The sequence below is a fragment of the Xenopus tropicalis genome, chromosome 2 (assembly GCF_000004195.4).
Source record: "Xenopus tropicalis strain Nigerian chromosome 2, UCB_Xtro_10.0, whole genome shotgun sequence".
Taxonomy (NCBI): domain Eukaryota; kingdom Metazoa; phylum Chordata; class Amphibia; order Anura; family Pipidae; genus Xenopus; species Xenopus tropicalis.
The window spans coordinates 172,422,274-172,438,551 of record NC_030678.2 but is presented as its reverse complement, the minus strand read 5'-3'; the positions used below and the strand labels follow the sequence as shown (position 1 = coordinate 172,438,551).

Here is a 16,278-nt window from a genome sequence, read left to right as displayed (position 1 = left end):
GGATAGAAACATTAGCATTTCCAATTTCCATCTTGGGAAACTTCATGCCGCGTTAATGGGCACTGCCAGCGACTGCGCCCTGTGTTCCGCCATTGGCTGGCTGCCATGGAAGTATAAAGCCATTAACTGGGCCAGATATAGCTCAGATGGGTTCCATCTTCTATAGGGCAGTCAGCGCCACATTCAGCCCTGCCAGGCACCATTAATAATCCAAAGGAATCTCTGTGCAAACCCCCTAATGAGTGCCAGTCTAATACCAGTATGGAAGAGATCCAGAAGAGGCCCAGTAACCTCAATGAGCACCTTAATCTTCCCATTAGGGGTAAAACGTTCCGGATCCTACTTTAAAAGGATGATCTCAGGATGGCATAACTTGAAAAGACCCACGGATGTTGCCAAAATACAGGCCCGATGGGTATAGAGCAGATTTGGGTCCTTCAGACCAATTCGGCAGCTTATCTGCACCCCGACAGGCCTACCCAACCAACATAGGGCCTCTAATTGTCCAGATCTCTATAGGGCAGGTTTGATTTTCCAGTCGGATAAGGGGCAGATGTGGTCCTTGGCCCAATGGCCCATATACCCGCCCTTTAAAGTTGATCATTGGTCCTACAGCCAAACAATCAAATGAACCCCATATCGCTCACCGTAGGTGGACATATCAGGAGATGATAGTGTTTAGTGACCTTGTCAAAAGAGTAGATTAGACCACGTATGGCCACCATCATTTTGGTACTCAAGATAGGCTGAAAGATGGACTGATCACCAGATCTTCCAACGTTCTACCCTCAGCTTCTCCCCAACTTTCCTGCTCTTGGCAAAACTTGGCCTTTGGTATAAAGGGCCTCTTGGAAAGGGTCTTGGAATTTCAGCTCTACTGGCAACTGAGGTCCATCAAGGTTGGTTACAACAGAAGGCAGAAGAACTTTGGACACATGGAAAGTGAAGGCAGGAGAAGCATTGTGGTTGGCAAGAAACTGGGATCAGCAAGAGGCCAATAGGAATTCTGATTGCTATGAAGTAGACTGGGGGGAGAGGAAAAATGGAGATGGAGAAGCGGAAAGCCTATGCTAATTAGGCCGGGAATTCCCTTAGTATCAGCCTTTTCTGTTGGGTCATTAAGGAACGGGGAGTTCAGGATAATCATCAACAGATGTAAGGTGGTCTGTGCAGGAGGTATGGGGGTCCCACCCAAGTGTCCCCAGTAAGTGATTCCTATTCATTCCGATGTCAAGGGAAGAGCTGCAATACCTAAAGATCATTGGCTACTCTAGAACCTGCGGCCCCTTTAGGCTTTTATTGGTGATCTTTTATTTGTGGGTTAAGTTCTCTTATCTAGGCCAATCTGGCTGGATGGGTTCAGGGGTTTGGCCAAACCCAAAAAAAGTGGTGTAAAGGCCTTACCGGCTCGGCGGGGACGCCCGCCGCGCCGTCCGTCCAATGCGCTGATCTCCTCTTAGTGCGCGCGCGAGCGCACTTCCGCATTTTTAAAGGCGCATGCGTGCTGACGTCATGACGTCAGCGCGAAATTTAAACTATTTAAAGGGCCCTTTGCATCTGACTCATTGCCCGTGATAGGTTTTTACTCCTGGTGCCTGTTTTGTGCTTTATGCGTCCTGTTGCTCCTGTTTTGACCCTGCCTGGCTTTGACGACTCTGATTTCTGTATCCTGATCCGTGCCTGTCCCTGACTACTGTTTCCGCCTCATCCTTCTGATTGATTATCCGGTTTGACCCATTGCCTGCCTGACGATCCTAGTTATCTGCCCGCCTCGACCCAGCCTGTCTGACCACGTATTTGCCTACTCCTATCTGTACCGTGACCATTGGCCTTAAGACTTTCTACCGTCGTGCCCCATTGCTAGCCAGAACTCCTGCTCTGCACCTCTCGTATAAGTCCAGGTGGCATCCGAGTAGCTGAGGGCTCCTCCCAAAGCCAAAGGCGGTCACGCTACTGGTGAAGCACGAGCCGAGACCAGGGTGCTTGGCACTTGTTCTGGTATTGGGTGCCGACCGTGACAAGTGGGTTCTGTGCCTCCGTAGCCCAAATGAAAGCCAACATAGCCTAAATTACAGGAATTGGACCTGTTAAGAATGTTTGGGACCTGGGGTCTTCTCTATAATAGGTCTTTCTGTAATTTGGATCTCCATCCTATAAAGGAGAAGGAAAGGCTAAATCGCTTACCTGAAACCCCTGGATAACAGATCCCAAACCTGTAATTGCATTTTACACAGAGGAATAATAGAAATATTAATAGATGTGGATTCTCTGCTGCCTTATTAAGGGTTAAACTTAAAGGTCATGGGCCTTTATATATAGATATAAATATATAAACAGGTATAGGACTCCTTATCCAGAATGCTTGAGACCAAAGGTATTCCGGATAAGGGGTCTTTCCGTAATTTCGATCTTCATACCTTAAGTCTAAATCAATAAAACATTAATTAAACCCAATAGGGCTGATCTGCCCCAATAAGGGGTAATTATATCTTAGTTGGGATCAAGTACAGGTACTGTTTTATTATTACAGAGAAAAGGGAATCATTTAACCATTAAATAAACCCAATAGGGCTGTTCTGCCCCAATAAGGGGTAATTATATCTTAGTTGGGATCAAGTACAGGTACTGTTTTATTATTACAGAGAAAAGGGAATCATTTAACCATTAAATAAACCCAATAGGGCTGTTCTGCCCCCAATAAGGGGTAATTATATCTTAGTTGGGATCAAGTACAGGTACTGTTTTATTATTACAGAGAAAAGGGAATCATTTAACCATTAAATAAACCCAATAGGGCTGTTCTGCCCCAATAAGGGGTAATTATATCTTAGTTGGGATCAAGTACAGGTACTGTTTTATTATTACAGAGAAAAGGGAATCATTTAACCATTAAATAAACCCAATAGGGCTGTTCTGCCCCAATAAGGGGTAATTATATCTTAGTTGGGATCAAGTACAGGTACTGTTTTATTATTACAGAGAAAAGGGAATCATTTAACCATTAAATAAACCCAATAGGGCTGTTCTGCCCACAATAAGGGGTAATTATATCTTAGTTGGGATCAAGTACAGGTACTGTTTTATTATTACAGAGAAAAGGGAATCATTTAACCATTAAATAAACCCAATAGGATTGTTCTGCCCCCAATAAGGGGTAATTATATCTTAGTTGGGATCCAGTACAGGTACTGTTTTATTATTACAGAGAAAAGGGAATCATTTAACCATTAAATAAACCCAATAGGGCTGTTCTGCCCCAATAAGGGGTAATTATATCTTAGTTGGGATCAAGTACAGGTACTGTTTTATTATTACAGAGAAAAGGGAATCAATTTTAAAAATCTGAATTATTTGATTAAAATGGAGTCTATGGGAGACAGGCTTTCCATAATTCGGAGCTTTCTGGATAACGGGTTTCCAGATAATGGATCCCATACCTGTATATATAGCTCAACCGTGCTGCCTGCAGTGCATTAAGGATGGATCAGAGAATCCCCGTGCCAAACAGGGATATTAAACAATATTTTTTAATCTGAAGAAGATAAAGACAAACCCGTCAGGCACCACTGCCATTTACTAACAAAAGGAGCGGCAATAACGGAGCCGAAATGAAATGCTAATCAATTGTATTTATGCCGCGGGACGTAACCGAGTCGGCCTGGAGAATATCTTCTAACCAAATCTACATGGAAATTCAATGAATTATTACTAAGGCAGGATCAGATTTTGCAGCAGTGTTTATTTAAAACCTTCAGAAGAACCATCGGTGCCCGGGGGGGGGGGGGGGGGGATACGGAACAATAACATTGTTAGGAACAAAAGCTGTCAAGTTTGTTTTGTGAAACTCTTACTGAAATATCCATCAGCAAATGGTTTATTTATTCTGAAATCTGACAGTTCTACTCTCAGCAGCAGCCGGTGCTTCATCATATCAGTCATAGTGACTGCACCCACTGGCACCCTACTGATATAGGCACCTCCCTACTATACCTGCTATCCCACAGCCCCAGTCCCTTCCCAGAGGCTATTATCCCCCCACTGCTACTATAGGCACCATCTCTCCCTACTATACCTGCTATCCCACAGCCCCAGTCCCTTCCCAGAGGCTATTATCCCCCACTGCTACTATAGGCACCATCTCTCCCTACTATACCTGCTATCCCACAAGCCCCAGTCCCTTCCCAGAGGCTATTATCCCACTGCTACTATAGGCACCATCTCTCCCTACTATACCTGCTATCCCACAGCCCCAGTCCCTTCCCAGAGGCTATTATCCCCCCACTGCTACTATAGGCACCATCTCTCCCTACTATACCTGCTATCCCACAGCCCCAGTCCCTTCCCAGAGGCTATTATCCCACTGCTACTATAGGCACCATCTCTCCCTACTATACCTGCTATCCCACAGCCCCAGTCCCTTCCCAGAGGCTATTATCCCCCCACTGTTACTATAGGCACCATCTCTCCCTACTATACCTGCTATCCCACAGCCCCAGTCCCTTCCCAGAGGCTATTATCCCCCACTGCTACTATAGGCACCATCTCTCCCTACTATACCTGCTATCCCACAGCCCCAGTCCCTTCCCAGAGGCTATTATCCTCCCACTGCTACTATAGGCACCATCTCTCCCTACTATACCTGCTATCCCACAGCCCCAGTCCCTTCCCAGAGGCTATTATCCCCCCACTGCTACTATAGGCACCATCTCTCCCTACTATACCTGCTATCCCACAGCCCCAGTCCCTTCCCAGAGGCTATTATCCCCCCACTGCTACTATAGGCACCATCTCTCCCTACTATACCTGCTATCCCACAGCCCCAGTCCCTTCCCAGAGGCTATTATCCCCCACTGCTACTATAGGCACCGTCTCTCCCTACTATACCTGCTATCCCACAGCCCCAGTCCCTTCCCAGAGGCTATTATCCCACTGCTACTATAGGCACCATCTCTCCCTACTATACCTGCTATCCCACAGTCCCAGTCCCTTCCCAGAGGCTATTATCCCCCCACTGCTACTATAGGTACCATCTCTCCCTACTATACCTGCTATCCCACAGCCCCAGTCCCTTCCCAGAGGCTATTATCCCACTGCTACTATAGGCACCATCTCTCCCTACTATACCTGCTATCCCACAGTCCCAGTCCCTTCCCAGAGGCTATTATCCCCCCACTGCTACTATAGGTACCATCTCTCCCTACTATACCTGCTATCCCACAGCCCCAGTCCCTTCCCAGAGGCTATTATCCCCCCACTGCTACTATAGGCACCATCTCTCCCTACTATACCTGCTATCCCACAGTCCCAGTCCCTTCCCAGAGGCTATTATCCCCCCACTGCTACTATAGGTACCATCTCTCCCTACTATACCTGCTATCCCACAGCCCCAGTCCCTTCCCAGAGGCTATTATCCCCCCCCACTGCTACTATAGGCACCATCTCTCCCTACTATACCTGCTATCCCACAGCCCCAGTCCCTTCCCAGAGGCTATTATCCCCCCACTGCTACTATAGGCACCATCTCTCCCTACTATACCTGCTATCCCACAGCCCCAGTCCCTTCCCAGAGGCTATTATCCCCCCACTGCTACTATAGGCACCCTCTCTCCCTACTATACCTGCTATCCCACAGCCCCAGTCCCTTCCCAGAGGCTATTATCCCCCCCACTGCTACTATAGGCACCATCTCTCCCTACTATACCTGCTATCCCACAGCCCCAGTCCCTTCCCAGAGGCTATTATCCCCCCACTGCTACTATAGGCACCATCTCTCCCTACTATACCTGCTATCCCACAGCCCCAGTCCCTTCCCAGAGGCTATTATCCCCCCACTGCTACTATAGGCACCATCTCTCCCTACTATACCTGCTATCCCACAGCCCCAGTCCCTTCCCAGAGGCTATTATCCCCCCACTGCTACTATAGGCACCATCTCTCCCTACTATACCTGCTATCCCACAGCCCCAGTCCCTTCCCAGAGGCTATTATCCCCCCACTGCTACTATAGGCACCATCTCTCCCTACTATACCTGCTATCCCACAGCCCCAGTCCCTTCCCAGAGGCTATTATCCCCCACTGCTACTATAGGCACCATCTCTCCCTACTATACCTGCTATCCCACAGCCCCAGTCCCTTCCCAGAGGCCATTAATGGGGATATTAATGGGGTTATTCCAGGTAAGAGCATTTTTGCCCGATTACCCAATTCCTCTGTCCTGTTTGAGCCCAATGACCCTCATTAAGAAGAAAACATTAATATTTGGATAATTCTCCTATGAATCAGAATCTGTGAATGTGCTGAATAAATCAGCCGCTATAGTGACTCAGGTTCCTTACAGGAATATCTCTCGGCCTGGGAAGGAATGAATGGCTGCCGGTGAGGGCGAGGGTGGTAGTTGAGCAATACATATTCATGGCGGCTATATATATATAATATACCCCCCCTCTCAGCGAGTCCCATTCCCTCCCGCGCGGCTGTGAGACGGGAAACACTCGGCCCATTCCCACTTCCAACAAAGCCTTTAGCAGAAATAACAGGGAACATCACCCGCGATAATTTATTCCTTTATAATAACGGAGAACCCGCGGCAAAAACATTTTCCTTTGTCGAGATGCTTTTATACTGATGCGCAGTCATTATCCCATGGGTTTCTGAGCCCTCTCGCCGTGACTGCGCCTAGGAATGCAGCTGTCTATCTCAGATTGGACTTGGCGTTGCCTTCAAACGCTTTAATGCAAACATGGAAACAATTTTGATAACCGACCTTCTAGATTAGCGGTTGTCAGTTCTAGGATCCTTTTCGGGTCCCACCGTAGCTCATGGATACAGGTATAGGAAGATATCCGTGTATCAGTCACCCATACATAGTTACACAGTTAAGTTGGGTTGAAAAAAAAGACTTTCAAATTCAATCCTTCCAAGTGACCCCCAAGCTCACATAAACATGACACTGCCTGGAGTTACACAACTTGTTATCCGCAAAAATCCCCAGATCCTTCTCAATTAAAGATCCCCCCCAAACACACTACCATTTAGTGCAATGATCCCCAACCAGTGGCTCAGGGGTAACATGTTGCTCCCCAACCCCTTGGGTGTTGCTCTCAGTGCCCCCAAACCAGGGAGTTATTTTTGAATTCCTGACTTGGGGCAAGTTTTGGTTGAATAAAAACAAGATTTCCTACCAAATAAAGCCCCTGTAAGCTGATAGGGTGCATAGAGGCCCCTAATAGCCAATCACAGCCCTTATTTGGCTCCTCCATGAACTTTTATGGTGCTTGTGTTGCTCCACAAGTCTTTTTACATTTGACTATGGCTTCTGAGTAAAGGTCCCCATACACGGGCCGATTGTAGCTGCTGATATGGGTCCCTTAGACAGATTCGGCAGCTAATCGGCCTGTGTATGGGCACTACCGACGGGCCTGCTCAACCCATATCTGGCCTGAAATCGGGCAGATATCGATCGGGCAGGTTTAAAAATTGTCAGATCGGTGACCACATCAACTTGTTGATGTGGTCCCTGAACCGACTTTGCCTATACCCGTTGTTCTTATTTGATTGTTTGGGCCCAGGGCCAAATGACCGAATTAGCCTGAATTAGCCCGATATCGCCCACCCGTAGGTGGGGATATTGGGAGAAGATCCACTCGCTTGGAGACCTCGCCAAGCAAGCAGATCTTAAAGTGTATGGCCACCTTAAGAAAGGTTGGGGGTCCCTGATTTAGTGCGTAACTCACATTGAGCCACAGTTCCAATTGCATCTAGAAAAGCAAATACATATTCCCCCCAAATATTACCTGGGAAATCAGGCGTATATAGGGCAGCTATGAGGCATTCTCTCCAATTCTCTTCCTAACCGTCTTTCTGGTTAAGCCCCTGTTGCCACGGCTTCAACCCCCCAACTCAGGGAAGCCAGTCCTACACTTTGTGAACCTCTATTCTAGAAGAATGGTTTTCAGTTCAAAATGCCACGGCCAGGGCCCATCCTAGCTCATAAGAATGTTACAATATTGTTGTATCAATCATTCAGCCATAGTTCTAAGAACATCTAGGTCCGATTGACCTCCAAGATGGGCCTCAGTAAGTATCTGAGATAGCATTCTGCCCAAATGATGTGCTAATTGTCTAGGCTAGGCCCTGTGTTTAACTCTAAACTGCCCCGAGCTAAACAGAAAAGCAAAATATTTTTTTACAGTGGAAACTTGGGGATGGTGGTCATTTCATTATTTTGTGGTTTTTGGGCAGTTTCTTCTGGTTTCTTTCTCCTCCTTCCTCCAAGTAAGACACTTGCCAAGAGTTCTCATTGTTTTGCTACAATCTTGTTCATATTAGAGAGGTCTCCGATCTTCAATGACCCCCCCCCCCCCAGTTGAAGAGAGCAACCAAAGAACTCATTTACATTCTATCCTTCTATCTACTCAGTGCCTTCTCTTTCTCTCTAGAAAGCCCCTGAGGGCTCTGCCCTGACTGTAGCCATCTGTGCCAGAGCTACAGCATTAGGCAAGAGTGGTTTTTTGGCACAAGACCCAAGAAACGTTTCCCCTTGGTTGACACTCTGCTAAAACCACCGCAAATAAAGCTAGATGAATGCAATGACCTGATTGATCACTATCGGTAACTGCACTTGGCACCTACGTTAGGGGCTCAGGCCTGGAGAAGGGAGGTGCCGGCAGAGGGGAGTGGGGGGGGGTGGATTCTGGAGGTCGAGAGTGAAGGTCAGGGGTATCTGCCTTAGTCTAGTGGGAGCATCTTTTCCACTTCCAGCCCTGACTAAGCCCTTATTCATCACCTAGTAAGTAGGATGTACATAATGGCACCATGATAGCAGCTGAGAATGAAGAGGAACAAAGACACATCTGTCAACTTCAACCGCAAGAGTCCCATTAATATTTATCCAGCTGAAGGAACATCCAATAATTCAGCCAGAAGGGCGAATCAATAAGCTAAAACCAATCATTCCTAAAGTCATTACCAGCCCCAATAGACACAGAATTCCATGATAATTGCTTGTAATGTAAAGAACTCCTTTCTTTGCTGATGTTTAAATCTTCTCCCCCCCCCTTAAGTACACTCTGCTTCACTCCTTACACCCCCTGCTTCACTCCTTACACCCCCTGCTTCACTCATTATACACCCCGCTTCACTCCTTACACCCCCTGCTTCACTCCTTACACCCCCTGCTTCACTCATTATACACCCCGCTTCCCCCATTACACCCTGCTTCCCTCCGTACACCCCGCTTCCCCCATTACACCCTGCTTCCCTCCTTACACCCCGCTTCACTCATTATACACCCCGCTTCCCCCATTACACCCCCTGCTTCCCTCCTTACACCCCGCCCGCTTCCCCCATTACACCCCGCTTCCCTCCTTACATCCCGCTTCCCCCATTACACCCCCTGCTTCCCTCCTTACACCCCGCCCGCTTCCCTCCTTACACCCCGCTTCACTCATTATACACCCCGCTTCCCCCATTACACCCTGCTTCCCTCCTTACACCCCGCTTCACTCATTATACACCCCGCTTCCCCCATTACACCCTGCTTCCCTCCTTACACCCCGCTTCACTCATTATACACCCCGCTTCCCCCATTACACCCTGCTTCCCTCCGTACACCCCGCTTCACTCATTATACACCCCGCTTCCCCCATTACACCCTGCTTCCCTCCTTACACCCCGCTTCACTCATTATACACCCCGCTTCCCCCATTACACCCCCTGCTTCCCTCCTTACACCCCGCCCGCTTCCCCCATTACACCCCGCTTCCCTCCTTACATCCCGCTTCCCCCATTACACCCCCTGCTTCCCTCCTTACACCCCGCCCGCTTCCCTCCTTACACCCCGCTTCACTCATTATACACCCCGCTTCCCCCATTACACCCTGCTTCCCTCCTTACACCCCGCTTCACTCATTATACACCCCGCTTCCCCCATTACACCCTGCTTCCCTCCTTACACCCCGCTTCACTCATTATACACCCCGCTTCCCCCATTACACCCTGCTTCCCTCCGTACACCCCGCTTCACTCATTATACACCCCGCTTCCCCCATTACACCCTGCTTCCCTCCTTACACCCCGCTTCACTCATTATACACCCCGCTTCCCCATTACACCCCCTGCTTCCCTCCTTACACCCCGCCCGCTTCCCCCATTACACCCCGCTTCCCTCCTTACACCCCGCTTCCCCATTACACCCCGCTTCCCTCCTTACACCCCGCCCGCTTCCCCCATTACACCCCGCTTCCCTCCTTACACCCCGCTTCCCCATTACACCCCGCTTCCCTCCTTACACCCCTCTTCCCCATTACACCCCTCTTCCCCATTACACCCCTCTTCTCCATTACACCCCTCTTCCCCATTACACCCCCTGCTTCCCTCCTTACACCCCGCCCGCTTCCCCCATTACACCCCGCTTCACTCATTATACAACCCGCTTCCCCCATTACACCCCCTGCTTCCCTCCTTACACCCCGCCCGCTTCCCTCCTTACACCCCGCTTCACTCATTATACACCCCGCTTCCCCCATTACACCCTGCTTCCCTCCTTACACCCCGCTTCACTCATTACACCCTGCTTCCCTCCTTACACCCCGCTTCACTCATTATACACCCCGCTTCCCCATTACACCCCCTGCTTCCCTCCTTACACCCCGCCCGCTTCCCCCATTACACCCCGCTTCCCTCCTTACACCCTGCTTCCCTCCTTACACCCCGCTTCCCCATTACACCCTGCTTCCCTCCTTACACCCCGCTTCCCTCCTTACACCCCGCTTCCCCATTACACCCCTCTTCCCTCCTTACACCCCGCTTTCCCATTACACCCCTCTTCCCTCCTAACACCCCGCCCGCTTCCCTCCTTACACCCCGCTTCCCCCATTACACCCCCTGCTTCCCTCCCTACACCCCCCGCTTCCCTCCTTACACCCCCCGCTTCCCCCATTACACCCCCTGCTTCCCTCCCTACACCCCCCGCTTCCCTCCTTACACCCCGCTTCCCCCATTACACCCCGCTTCCCTCCTTACACCCCGCTTCCCTCCTTACACCCCGCTTCCCTCCTTACACCCCGCTTCCCTCCTTACACCCCGCTTCCCCATTACACCCCTCTTCCCCATTACACCCCTCTTCCCCATTACACCCCTCTTCCCCATTACACCCCTCTTCCCCATTACACCCCTCTTCCCCATTACACCCCTCTTCCCTCCTTACACCCCTCTTCCCTCCTTACACCCCTCTTCCCCATTACACCCCTCTTCCCCATTACACCCCTCTTCCCCATTACACCCCCTGCTTCCCTCCTTACACCCCGCCCGCTTCCCCCATTACACCCCGCTTCACTCATTATACACCCCGCTTCCCCCATTACACCCCCTGCTTCCCTCCTTACACCCCGCCCGCTTCCCTCCTTACACCCCGCTTCACTCATTACACCCTGCTTCCCTCCTTACACCCCGCCCGCTTCCCCCATTACACCCCGCTTCACTCATTATACACCCCGCTTCCCCCATTACACCCTGCTTCCCTCCTTACACCCCGCTTCACTCATTATACACCCCGCTTCCCCCATTACACCCTGCTTCCCTCCTTACACCCCGCTTCACTCATTATACACCCCGCTTCCCCCATTACACCCTGCTTCCCTCCGTACACCCCGCTTCCCCCATTACACCCTGCTTCCCTCCTTACACCCCGCTTCACTCATTATACACCCCGCTTCCCCCATTACACCCTGCTTCCCTCCTTACACCCCGCTTCACTCATTATACACCCCGCTTCCCCCATTACACCCTGCTTCCCTCCGTACACCCCGCTTCCCCCATTACACCCCGCTTCCCTCCGTACACCCCGCTTCCCCCATTACACCCTGCTTCCCTCCTTACACCCCGCTTCACTCATTATACACCCCGCTTCCCCATTACACCCCCTGCTTCCCTCCTTACACCCCGCCCGCTTCCCCCATTACACCCAACTTCCCTCCTTACACCCCGCTTCCCTCCTTACACCCCGCTTCCCCATTACACCCTGCTTCCCTCCTTACACCCCGCTTCACTCATTATACACCCCGCTTCCCCATTACACCCCCTGCTTCCCTCCTTACACCCCGCCCGCTTCCCTCCTTACACCCCGCTTCACTCATTACACCCTGCTTCCCTCCTTACACCCCGCTTCACTCATTATACACCCCGCTTCCCCCATTACACCCTGCTTCCCTCCTTACACCCCGCTTCACTCATTATACACCCCGCTTCCCCCATTACACCCTGCTTCCCTCCTTACACCCCGCTTCACTCATTATACACCCCGCTTCCCCCATTACACCCTGCTTCCCTCCTTACACCCCGCTTCACTCATTATACACCCCGCTTCCCCCATTACACCCTGCTTCCCTCCGTACACCCCGCTTCCCCCATTACACCCTGCTTCCCTCCTTACACCCCGCTTCACTCATTATACACCCCGCTTCCCCATTACACCCCCTGCTTCCCTCCTTACACCCCGCCCACTTCCCTCCTTACACCCCGCTTCCCTCCTTACACCCCGCTTCCCCATTACCACCCCGCTTCCCTCCTTACACCCCGCTTCCCTCCTTACACCCCGCTTCCCCATTACACCCCGCTTCCCCATTACACCCCTCTTCCCTCCTTACACCCCGCTTCCCTCCTTCCACCCCGCCCGCTTCCCCCATTACACCCTGCTTCCCTCCTTACACCCCGCTTCCCTCCTTACACCCCGCTTCCCCATTACACCCCGCTTCCCTCCTTACACCCCGCTTCCCCATTACTCCCCTCTTCCCTCCTTACAACCCCGCTTCCCTCCTTACACCCCGCTTCCCCATTACACCCCTCTTCCCCATTACACCCCTCTTCCCTCCTAACACCCCGCCCGCGCTTCCCTCCTTACACCCCGCTTCCCCCATTACACCCCCTGCTTCCCTCCCTACACCCCCCGCTTCCCTCCTTACACCCCCCGCTTCCCTCCTTACACCCCGCTTCCCCCATTACACCCCCTGCTTCCCTCCCTACACCCCCCGCTTCCCTCCTTACACCCCCCGCTTCCCTCCTTACACCCCACTTCACTCATTATACACCCCGCTTCCCCCATTACACCCTGCTTCCCTCCTTACACCCCGCTTCACTCATTATACACCCCGCTTCCCCCATTACACCCTGCTTCCCTCCTTACACCCCGCTTCACTCATTATACACCCCGCTTCCCCATTACACCCCCTGCTTCCCTCCTTACACCCCGCCCGCTTCCCCCATTACACCCCGCTTCCCTCCTTACACCCCGCTTCCCTCCTTACACCCCGCTTCCCCATTACACCCCGCCCGCTTCCCCCATTACACCCCGCTTCCCTCCTTACACCCCGCTTCCCCATTACACCCCGCTTCCCTCCTTACACCCCTCTTCCCCATTACACCCCTCTTCCCCATTACACCCCTCTTCTCCATTACACCCCTCTTCCCCATTACACCCCCTGCTTCCCTCCTTACACCCCGCCCGCTTCCCCCATTACACCCCGCTTCACTCATTATACAACCCGCTTCCCCCATTACACCCCCTGCTTCCCTCCTTACACCCCGCCCGCTTCCCTCCTTACACCCCGCTTCACTCATTATACACCCCGCTTCCCCCATTACACCCTGCTTCCCTCCTTACACCCCGCTTCACTCATTACACCCTGCTTCCCTCCTTACACCCCGCTTCACTCATTATACACCCCGCTTCCCCATTACACCCCCTGCTTCCCTCCTTACACCCCGCCCGCTTCCCCCATTACACCCCGCTTCCCTCCTTACACCCCGCTTCCCTCCTTACACCCCGCTTCCCATTACACCCTGCTTCCCTCCTTACACCCCGCTTCCCTCCTTACACCCCGCTTTCCATTACACCCCTCTTCCCTCCTAACACCCCGCCCGCTTCCCTCCTTACACCCCGCTTCCCCCATTACACCCCCTGCTTCCCTCCCTACACCCCCCGCTTCCCTCCTTACACCCCCCGCTTCCCCCATTACACCCCCTGCTTCCCTCCCTACACCCCCCGCTTCCCTCCTTACACCCCGCTTCCCTCCTTACACCCCGCTTCCCTCCTTACACCCCGCTTCCCTCCTTACACCCCGCTTCCCTCCTTACACCCCGCTTCCCTCCTTACACCCCGCTTCCCCATTACACCCCTCTTCCCCATTACACCCCTCTTCCCCATTACACCCCTCTTCCCCATTACACCCCGCTTCCCCATTACACCCCTCTTCCCCATTACACCCCTCTTCCCCATTACACCCCTCTTCCCCATTACACCCCCTGCTTCCCTCCTTACACCCCGCCCGCTTCCCCCATTACACCCCGCTTCACTCATTATACACCCCGCTTCCCCCATTACACCCCCTGCTTCCCTCCTTACACCCCGCCCGCTTCCCTCCTTACACCCCGCTTCACTCATTACACCCTGCTTCCCTCCTTACACCCCGCTTCACTCATTATACACCCCGCTTCCCCCATTACACCCTGCTTCCCTCCTTACACCCCGCTTCACTCATTATACACCCCGCTTCCCCCATTACACCCTGCTTCCCTCCTTACACCCCGCTTCACTCATTATACACCCCGCTTCCCCCATTACACCCTGCTTCCCTCCGTACACCCCGCTTCCCCCATTACACCCTGCTTCCCTCCTTACACCCCGCTTCACTCATTATACACCCCGCTTCCCCCATTACACCCTGCTTCCCTCCGTACACCCCGCTTCACTCATTATACACCCCGCTTCCCCCCATTACACCCTGCTTCCCTCCTTACACCCCGCTTCACTCATTATACACCCCGCTTCCCCCATTACACCCTGCTTCCCTCCGTACACCCCGTTTTCCCCCATTACACCCCGCTTCCCTCCGTACACCCCGCTTCCCCCATTACACCCTGCTTCCCTCCTTACACCCCGCTTCAACTCATTATACACCCCGCTTCCCCATTACACCCCCTGCTTCCCTCCTTACACCCCGCCCGCTTCCCCCATTACACCCCACTTCCCTCCTTACACCCCGCTTCCCTCCTTACACCCCGCTTCCCCATTACACCCTGCTTCCCTCCTTACACCCCGCTTCACTCATTATACACCCCGCTTCCCCATTACACCCCCTGCTTCCCTCCTTACACCCCGCCCGCTTCCCTCCTTACACCCCGCTTCACTCATTACACCCTGCTTCCCTCCTTACACCCCGCTTCACTCATTATACACCCCGCTTCCCCCATTACACCCTGCTTCCCTCCTTACACCCCGCTTCACTCATTATACACCCCGCTTCCCCCATTACACCCTGCTTCCCTCCTTACACCCCGCTTCACTCATTATACACCCCGCTTCCCCATTACACCCCCTGCTTCCCTCCTTACACCCCGCTTCACTCATTATACACCCCGCTTCCCCCATTACACCCTGCTTCCCTCCGTACACCCCGCTTCCCCCATTACACCCTGCTTCCCTCCTTACACCCCGCTTCACTCATTATACACCCCGCTTCCCCATTACACCCCCTGCTTCCCTCCTTACACCCCGCCCGCTTCCCCCATTACACCCCACTTCCCTCCTTACACCCCGCTTCCCTCCTTACACCCCGCTTCCCCATTACACCCCGCTTCCCCATTACACCCCGCTTCCCTCCTTACACCCCGCTTCCCCCATTACACCCCGCTTCCCCATTACACCCCTCTTCCCCATTACACCCCTCTTCCCCATTACACCCCTCTTCCCCATTACACCCCTCTTCTCCATTACACCCCTCTTCCCCATTACACCCCCTGCTTCCCTCCTTACACCCCGCCCGCTTCCCCCATTACACCCCGCTTCACTCATTATACAACCCGCTTCCCCATTACACCCCCTGCTTCCCTCCTTACACCCCGCCCGCTTCCCTCCTTACACCCCGCTTCACTCATTATACACCCCGCTTCCCCCATTACACCCTGCTTCCCTCCTTACACCCCGCTTCACTCATTACACCCTGCTTCCCTCCTTACACCCCGCTTCACTCATTATACCACCCCGCTTCCCCATTACACCCCCTGCTTCCCTCCTTACACCCCGCCCGCTTCCCCCATTACACCCCGCTTCCCTCCTTACACCCTGCTTCCCTCCTTACACCCCGCTTCCCTCCTTACACCCCGCTTCCCCATTACACCCCTCTTCCCTCCTTACACCCCGCTTTCCCATTACACCCCTCTTCCCTCCTAACACCCCGCCCGCTTCCCTCCTTACACCCCGCTTCCCCCATTACACCCCCTGC

At 52.6% G+C, this 16,278-nt stretch overlaps 1 protein-coding gene across 2 annotated transcripts in view; it reads right to left on the bottom strand.

The window, feature by feature from the left end:
• The window catches only part of gdpd5 (glycerophosphodiester phosphodiesterase domain containing 5), a 119,635-nt gene that overhangs the window by 54,977 nt on the left and 48,380 nt on the right, over positions 1 to 16,278 (bottom strand).